Source organism: Lathyrus oleraceus, unplaced genomic scaffold (assembly GCF_024323335.1).
Source record: "Lathyrus oleraceus cultivar Zhongwan6 unplaced genomic scaffold, CAAS_Psat_ZW6_1.0 chrUn0756, whole genome shotgun sequence".
NCBI classification, from domain to species: Eukaryota; Viridiplantae; Streptophyta; class Magnoliopsida; order Fabales; family Fabaceae; genus Lathyrus; species Lathyrus oleraceus.
The window spans coordinates 23,107-32,995 of NW_026113147.1; positions in this window are offsets into that span (position 1 = coordinate 23,107).

The window sequence follows — 9,889 nt, forward strand, 5'->3', positions numbered from 1 at the left end:
TGTTTAATATGAGTATGCAATTTATATTGAGGATTTAAAAGTATCCTAAAAAGGATTCTTCAATTTACACTCATTTGCATCTGGTTTGCTTAAATTGTTGGAGACGATCCTAACTTAAAGCTTAGTGTGTTTACACACGCTTTGAAATTAGTGCAACAATCATTATGTCATTTTTATCAATTTTTTTCAAGTATTTGCACCAATCTTTCGACACAAGATCAAATATCTTTCACCTAAAACGGATAAGCATAGTAATGTGCATTTTTTATGGATCAAATCAAGCTCGTCTATCTTTAAGCGAATAATCTAATTTCTCTTACGATCTTATTTCATTTGTGTTTCTGCATGAACTCCTGCATACATAGGATGCGGTTCCCAATATAAAAAATTCTTATATCGGATACCATCTAGAAACAGTAAAAAATAAGAGGCCTAACTCACTCAAAAAAGGTGGTGGCCAAATTACGTAAAAAAAGTGCGGGCCAAAATCACATAATCATAATATTTTAGGAGGCAAAAGGGCATTTATGCCAAAAGAGTATTGTTTGATGATAACACTTGTGAGGTTTGAAAATCAGGTTACATAGGGCGTGTGGGGTACATTTTCACATTTTTCCATAAAATCTTCATTTACTTTTATTCAATGAATTATATATAAAAAAAATTAGTTTCCTTTGACTATTATCCCTTCTCGAAGACAGGCCACGCGTCACCCATAATATGATAAAATCTAAGATGAGAAGATGAAAAAAAGGTGAGCAGTTGTCATAATAAGGTTATTCAATCATTTCCTTAATAACCATTTTGGATTTCTAGAAGCAACAATATCCATCGTATGATCTTGATTAATAGACCATGATGAAGGATTTTTTTAAGTATAATTTAAAAATATGATGTCATTAATCTAAAAGGGTATATGTTGATCTAATCAAGATCGTCTATTTTTGATCAAGTAATCATAGTTAGTCTTACATTCTGAATGAATTTGTATGTTTTCCTGAACTCCTGCATATAGAGGATACAATCCCTAGTACTGAAATTTATTATATGGAATTCTCTCTAGACTCTTTGTCACTATATAAACTCTTGCTTTGTCAATTCCTAAATAACCCTTTTTGTAAAAAATATCATCAATCTTTCTCTCTCAATCTCCCCCCTCTCCCGGATCTGGATACTCCCCTGCCACTTATCTAATATTTTTCATCAAGCATTGATATCAATTGTTCATCGACCAATTAATATCTTTGATTACATATGGTAGACAATGATGAGTGTCTGAGATTGCAACAACATTATTCTACCTCTAGAGAGTATCCAAACTCCTCTCTTTTCCTCCCTCAAGCCCTCTTCGAGTCTTGTCCAAGATCAAATATCTACAATGGCAATAAGAATGGTAATTTATACCCATTTCAATTACAATGCCGAGTTTAATTTTTTTTCTTGTTACAATTCTTGAGTTTGTCTCTTAGGATATGATGTGTGTGTGCTAGTTGGAAGAATTTCTAGCAATCACTAAATTATTTTAAGCATGTGAAGTCCACTCGAATACCTCCAAAAAATCTCCGGATAGTAAGGGGTTAAAAGAAGTGATGAACCACGGAACGGAAGAACTCTTCAAGTGTAACAAGTTCATCCTTGATTGCTATGACAATCCATTATATTGATTCGACCTGTTGATAGTAGGGACTTAGTTTCTGTATAAGTCACGCCTTACATAACTACCTTTCACAAAGATCATCGAGTAACTGCAGTGACTATTGGTTAATTTGATAAGTAGATCTCTATAATTTTGTAGATCTAGATCTAGTTATCAAATTAAATAACACTCATTGGGATTACTCGATGATCTTTTCGATGAGGTTTTATGCAAGATCCAAATAATTCATTGGCATAACAGTCAATTGTTACACTTATTTTTTGTGGGATTTGAATAGACTTCACATGCTGTGAAAACTGAGGTGATTGCTAGAAATTTTTCCAACCAGGGAACACACATCATGTCCTAAAAGACAAATTCAACAATTTTACTAAGAAAATTATGAAGAATTAATCTTGGCATTGTAATCGAAAGGGGTATTACTTACCATTCCGTTAGAAGTAAAAAGGTGAATGGGAGTCCTCGTGAGCATTACTTAGTTTGTAGGGGCATTGTAATATGTGAAGGGCGGAACTCGAATACGTAATTGTCTGCTTATTCACCTTAGGATTTTAATTTTTTATTTGTAATATATCCATTTTCAAGTTTTGGTTCTCCAATTTTGTTTTACTTTAAAATGGTCCTATTGATTGTTTTTTCTTTTTCATTTTAGTTGTTGTTTGGTTTCCTTTTTATAAAATATATTTATTTATATATTTTACTCATGTTTTATATATTTTTGTCTTTTATATTCATCCCCGCACAAATTATCCCAAAATTTAGAAAATATAATTTAAAAAATGGCTCGCAACAATTCAATAAAAATAATCATTCTTGTAAAACTCATCTATCCAAAACAACTGCACCAAAAACAAAACTTTTAATAACCTAGAGGGCTCCTAAATTTGTATAACAATATCAACATACAATTCCTAAAAATCCTTAAATAACATGGACGTTTTAAAATTTACAAAGAGTAGTTTCTCTTCATCAAATGACATGAATTTCTTATAAATATATATGTTTTGCACGCAGAAAAGAACACAAAATTTATGAGTTTCATGAGGAAAATATCTATTAAAATATGTCTAAATTATTTCTCATGTTTTTTATGCACAAGAGTAGATTACAAAACTTTATTCTCGAAAAATATCATGGGTTGATGTGTTTAATATGAGTATGCAATTTATATTGAGGATTTAAAAGTATCCTAAAAAGGATTCTTCAATTTACACTCATTTGCATCTGGTTTGCTTAAATTGTTGGAGACGATCCTAACTTAAAGCTTAGTGTGTTTACACACGCTTTGAAATTAGTGCAACAATCATTATGTCATTTTTATCAATTTTTTTTCAAGTATTTGCACCAATCTTTCGACACAAGATCAAATATCTTTCACCTAAAACGGATAAGCATAGTAATGTGCATTTTTTATGGATCAAATCAAGCTCGTCTATCTTTAAGCGAATAATCTAATTTCTCTTACGATCTTATTTCATTTGTGTTTCTGCATGAACTCCTGCATACATAGGATGCGGTTCCCAATATAAAAAATTCTTATATCGGATACCATCTAGAAACAGTAAAAAATAAGAGGCCTAATCACTCAAAAAGGTGGTGGCCAAATTACGTAAAAAAAGTGCAGGCCAAAATCACATAATCATAATATTTTAGGAGGCAAAAGGGCATTTATGCCAAAAGAGTATTGTTTGATGATAACACTTGTGAGGTTTGAAAATCAGGTTACATAGGGCGTGTGGGGTACATTTTCACATTTTCCATAAAATCTTCATTTACTTTTATTCAATGAATATATATAAAAAAATTAGTTTCCTTTGACTATTATCCTTCTCGAAGACAGGCCACGCGTCACCCATAATATGATAAAATCTAAGATGAGAAGATGAAAAAAAGGTGAGCAGTTGTCATAATAAGGTTATTCAATCATTTCCTTAATAACCATTTTGGATTTCTAGAAGCAACAATATCCATCGTATGATCTTGATTAATAGACCATGATGAAGGATTTTTTTTAAGTATAATTTAAAAATATGATGTCATTAATCTAAAAGGGTATATGTTGATCTAATCAAGATCGTCTATTTTTGATCAAGTAATCATAGTTAGTCTTACATTCTGAATGAATTTGTATGTTTCCTGAACTCCTGCATATAGAGGATACAATCCCTAGTACTGAAATTTATTATATGGAATTCTCTCTAGACTCTTTGTCACTATATAAACTCTTGCTTTGTCAATTCCTAAATAACCCTTTTGTAAAAAATATCATCAATCTTTCTCTCTCAATCTCCCCCCTCTCCCGGATCTGGATACTCCCCTGCCACTTATCTAATATTTTTCATCAAGCATTGATATCAATTGTTCATCGACCAATTAATATCTTTGATTACATATGGTAGACAATGATGAGTGTCTGAGATTGCAACAACATTATTCTACCTCTAGAGAGTATCCAAACTCCACTCTTTTCCTCCCTCAAGCCCTCTTCGAGTCTTGTCCAAGATCAAATATCTACAATGGCAATAAGAATGGTAATTTATACCCATTTCAATTACAATGCCGAGTTTAATTTTTTTTCTTGTTACAATTCTTGAGTTTGTCTCTTAGGATATGATGTGTGTGTGCTAGTTGGAAGAATTTCTAGCAATCACTAAATTATTTTAAGCATGTGAAGTCCACTCGAATACCTCCCCCCCCCCCCCCCCCCCCCCCCCCCCCCCCCCCCCCAAAAACAAGTGTAACAAGTTCATCCTTGATTGCTATGACAATCCATTATATTGATCTTACATAACTACCTTTCACAAAGATCATCGAGTAACTGCAGTGACTATTGGTTAATTTGATAAGTAGATCTCTATAATTTTGTAGATCTAGATCTAGTTATCAAATTAAATAACACTCATTGGGATTACTCGATGATCTTTTCGATGAGGTTTTTATGCAAGATCCAAATAATTCATTGGCATAACAGTCAATTGTTACACTTATTTTTGTGGGATTTGAATAGACTTCACATGCTGTGAAAACTGAGGTGATTGCTAGAAATTTTTCCAACCAGGGAACACACATCATGTCCTAAAAGACAAATTCAACAATTTTACTAAGAAAATTATGAAGAAATCTTGGCATTGTAATCGAAAGGGGTATTACTTACCATTCCGTTAGAAGTAAAAAGGTGAATGGGAGTCCTCGTGACCATTACTTAGTTTGTAGGGGCATTGTAATATGTGAAGGGCGGAACTCGAATACGTAATTGTCTGCTTATTCACCTTAGGATTTTAATTTTTTATTTGTAATATATCCATTTTCAAGTTTTGGTTCTCCAATTTTGTTTTGCTTTAAAATGGTCCTATTGATTGTTTTTTTCTTTTTCATTTTAGTTGTTGTTTGGTTTCCTTTTTATAAAATATACTTATTTATATATTTTAGTCATGTTTTATATATTTTTGTCTTTTATATTCATCCCCGCACAAATTATCCCAAAATTAAGAAAATATAATTTAAAAAATGGCTCGCAACAATTCAATAAAAATAAATCATTCTTGTAAAACTCATCTATCCAAAACAACTGCACCAAAAACAAAACTTTTAATAACCTAGAGGGCTCCTAAGTTTGTATAACAATATCAACATACAATTCCTAAAATCCTTAAATAACATGGACGTTTTAAAATTTACAAAGAGTAGTTTCTCTTCATCAAATGACATGAATTTCTTTATAAATATATGTTTTGCACGCAGAAAAGAACACAAAATTTATGAGTTTCATGAGGAAAATATCTATTAAAATATGTCTAAATTATTTCTCATGTTTTTTATGCACAAGAGTAGATTACAAAACTTTATTCTCGAAAAATATCATGGGTTGATGTGTTTAATATGAGTATGCAATTTATATTGAGGATTTAAAAGTATCCTAAAAAGGATTCTTCAATTTACACTCATTTGCATCTGGTTTGCTTAAATTGTTGGAGACGATCCTAACTTAAAGCTTAGTGTGTTTACACACGCTTTGAAATTAGTGCAACAATCATTATGTCATTTTTATCAATTTTTTCAAGTATTTGCACCAATCTTTCGACACAAGATCAAATATCTTTCACCTAAAACGGATAAGCATAGTAATGTGCATTTTTTATGGATCAAATCAAGCTCGTCTATCTTTAAGCGAATAATCTAATTTCTCTTACGATCTTATTTCATTTGTGTTTCTGCATGAACTCCTGCATACATAGGATGCGGTTCCCAATATAAAAAATTCTTATATCGGATACCATCTAGAAACAGTAAAAAATAAGAGGCCTAAATCACTCAAAAAAGGTGGTGGCCAAATTACGTAAAAAAAGTGCAGGCCAAAATCACATAATCATAATATTTTAGGAGGCAAAAGGGCATTTATGCCAAAAGAGTATTGTTTGATCATAACACTTGTGAGGTTTGAAAATCAGGTTACATAGGGCGTGTGGGGTACATTTTCACATTTTTCCATAAAATCTTCATTTACTTTTATTCAATGAATTATATATAAAAAATTAGTTTCCTTTGACTATTATCCCTTCTCGAAGACAGGCCACGCGTCACCCATAATATGATAAAATCTAAGATGAGAAGATGAAAAAAGGTGAGCAGTTGTCATAATAAGGTTATTCAATCATTTCCTTAATAACCATTTTGGATTTCTAGAAGCAACAATATCCATCGTATGATCTTGATTAATAGACCATGATGAAGGATTTTTTTTAAGTATAATTTAAAAATATGATGTCATTAATCTAAAAGGGTATATGTTGATCTAATCAAGATCGTCTATTTTTGATCAAGTAATCATAGTTAGTCTTACATTCTGAATGAATTTGTATGTTTCCTGAACTCCTGCATATAGAGGATACAATCCCTAGTACTGAAATTTATTATATGGAATTCTCTCTAGACTCTTTGTCACTATATAAACTCTTGCTTTGTCAATTCCTAAATAACCCTTTTTGTAAAAAATATCATCAATCTTTCTCTCTCAATCTCCCCCCTCCCGGATCTGGATACTCCCCTGCCACTTATCTAATATTTTTCATCAAGCATTGATATCAATTGTTCATCGACCAATTAATATCTTTGATTACATATGGTAGACAATGATGAGTGTCTGAGATTGCAACAACATTATTCTACCTCTAGAGAGTATCCAAACTCCTCTCTTTCCTCCCTCAAGCCCTCTTCGAGTCTTGTCCAAGATCAAATATCTACAATGGCAATAAGAATGGTAATTTATACCCATTTCAATTACAATGCCGAGTTTAATTTTTTTCTTGTTACAATTCTTGAGTTTGTCTCTTAGGATATGATGTGTGTGTGCTAGTTGGAAGAATTTCTAGCAATCACTAAATTATTTTAAGCATGTGAAGTCCACTCGAATACCTCCAAAAACAAGTGTAACAAGTTCATCCTTGATTGCTATGACAATCCATTATATTGATCTTACATAACTACCTTTCACAAAGATCATCGAGTAACTGCAGTGACTATTGGTTAATTTGATAAGTAGATCTCTATAATTTTGTAGATCTAGATCTAGTTATCAAATTAAATAACACTCATTGGGATTACTCGATGATCTTTTCGATGAGGTTTTATGCAAGATCCAAATAATTCATTGGCATAACAGTCAATTGTTACACTTATTTTTTGTGGGATTTGAATAGACTTCACATGCTGTGAAAACTGAGGTGATTGCTAGAAATTTTTCCAACCAGGGAACACACATCATGTCCTAAAAGACAAATTCAACAATTTTACTAAGAAATTTATGAAGAATTAATCTTGGCATTGTAATCGAAAGGGGTATTACTTACCATTCCGTTAGAAGTAAAAGGTGAATGGGAGTCCTCGTGAGCATTACTTAGTTTGTAGGGGCATTGTAATATGTGAAGGGCGGAACTCGAATACGTAATTGTCTGCTTATTCACCTTAGGATTTTAATTTTTTTATTTGTAATATATCCATTTTCAAGTTTTGGTTCTCCAATTTTGTTTTGCTTTAAAATGGTCCTATTGATTGTTTTTTTTTTCATTTTAGTTGTTGTTGGTTTCCTTTTTATAAAATATATTTATTTATATATTTTAGTCATGTTTTATATATTTTTGTCTTTTATATTCATCCCCGCACAAATTATCCCAAAATTTAAGAAAATATAATTTAAAAAATGGCTCGCAACAATTCAATAAAAATAAATCATTCTTGTAAAACTCATCTATCCAAAACAACTGCACCAAAAACAAAACTTTTAATAACCTAGAGGGCTCCTAAGTTTGTATAACAATATCAACATACAATTCCTAAAAATCCTTAAATAACATGGACGTTTTAAAATTTACAAAGAGTAGTTTCTCTTCATCAAATGACATGAATTTCTTTATAAAATATATGTTTTGCCAGCAGAAAGAACACAAAATTTATGAGTTTCATGAGGAAAATATCTATTAAATATGTCTAAATTATTTCTCATGTTTTTTATGCACAAGAGTAGATTACAAAACTTTATTCTCGAAAAATCATGGGTTGATGTGTTTAATATGAGTATGCAATTTATATTGAGGATTTAAAAGTATCCTAAAAAGGATTCTTCAATTTACACTCATTTGCATCTGGTTTGCTTAAATTGTTGGAGACGATCCTAACTTAAAGCTTAGTGTGTTTACACACGCTTTGAAATTAGTGCAACAATCATTATGTCATTTTTATCAATTTTTTTCAAGTATTTGCACCAATCTTTCGACACAAGATCAAATATCTTTCACCTAAAACGGATAAGCATAGTAATGTGCATTTTTTATGGATCAAATCAAGCTCGTCTATCTTTAAGCGAATAATCTAATTTCTCTTACGATCTTATTTCATTTGTGTTTCTGCATGAACTCCTGCATACATAGGATGCGGTTCCCAATATAAAAAATTCTTATATCGGATACCATCTAGAAACAGTAAAAAATAAGAGGCCTAAATCACTCAAAAAAGGTGGTGGCCAATTACGTAAAAAAAGTGCAGGCCAAAATCACATAATCATAATATTTTAGGAGGCAAAAGGGCATTTATGCCAAAAGAGTATTGTTTGATGATAACACTTGTGAGGTTTGAAAATCAGGTTACATAGGGCGTGTGGGGTACATTTTCACATTTTTCCATAAAATCTTCATTTACTTTTATTCAATGAATTATATAAAAAAATTAGTTTCCTTTGACTATTATCCCTTCTCGAAGACAGGCCACGCGTCACCCATAATATGATAAAATCTAAGATGAGAAGATGAAAAAAAGGTGAGCAGTTGTCATAATAAGGTTATTCAATCATTTCCTTAATAACCATTTGGATTTCTAGAAGCAACAATATCCATCGTATGATCTTGATTAATAGACCATGATGAAGGATTTTTTTAAGTATAATTTAAAAATATGATGTCATTAATCTAAAAGGGTATATGTTGATCTAATCAAGATCGTCTATTTTTGATCAAGTAATCATAGTTAGTCTTACATTCTGAATGAATTTGTATGTTTTCCTGAACTCCTGCATATAGAGGATACAATCCCTAGTACTGAAATTTATTATATGGAATTCTCTCTAGACTCTTTGTCACTATATAAACTCTTGCTTTGTCAATCCTAAATAACCCTTTTTGTAAAAAAATATCATCAATCTTTCTCTCTCAATCTCCCCCCTCTCCCGGATCTGGATACTCCCCTGCCACTTATCTAATATTTTTTCATCAAGCATTGATATCAATTGTTCATCGACCAATTAATATCTTTGATTACATATGGTAGACAATGATGAGTGTCTGAGATTGCAACAACATTATTCTACCTCTAGAGAGTATCCAAACTCCTCTCTTTCCTCCCTCAAGCCCTCTTCGAGTCTTGTCCAAGATCAAATATCTACAATGGCAATAAGAATGGTAATTTATACCCATTTCAATTACAATGCGAGTTTATTTTTTTTCTTGTTACAATTCTTGAGTTTGTCTCTTAGGATATGATGTGTGTGTGCTAGTTGGAAGAATTTCTAGCAATCACTAAATTATTTTAAGCATGTGAAGTCCACTCGAATACCTCCAAAAAAAAGTGTAACAAGTTCATCCTTGATTGCTATGACAATCCATTATATTGATCTTACATAACTACCTTTCACAAAGATCATCGAGTAACTGCAGTGACTATTGGTTAATTTGATAAGTAGATCTC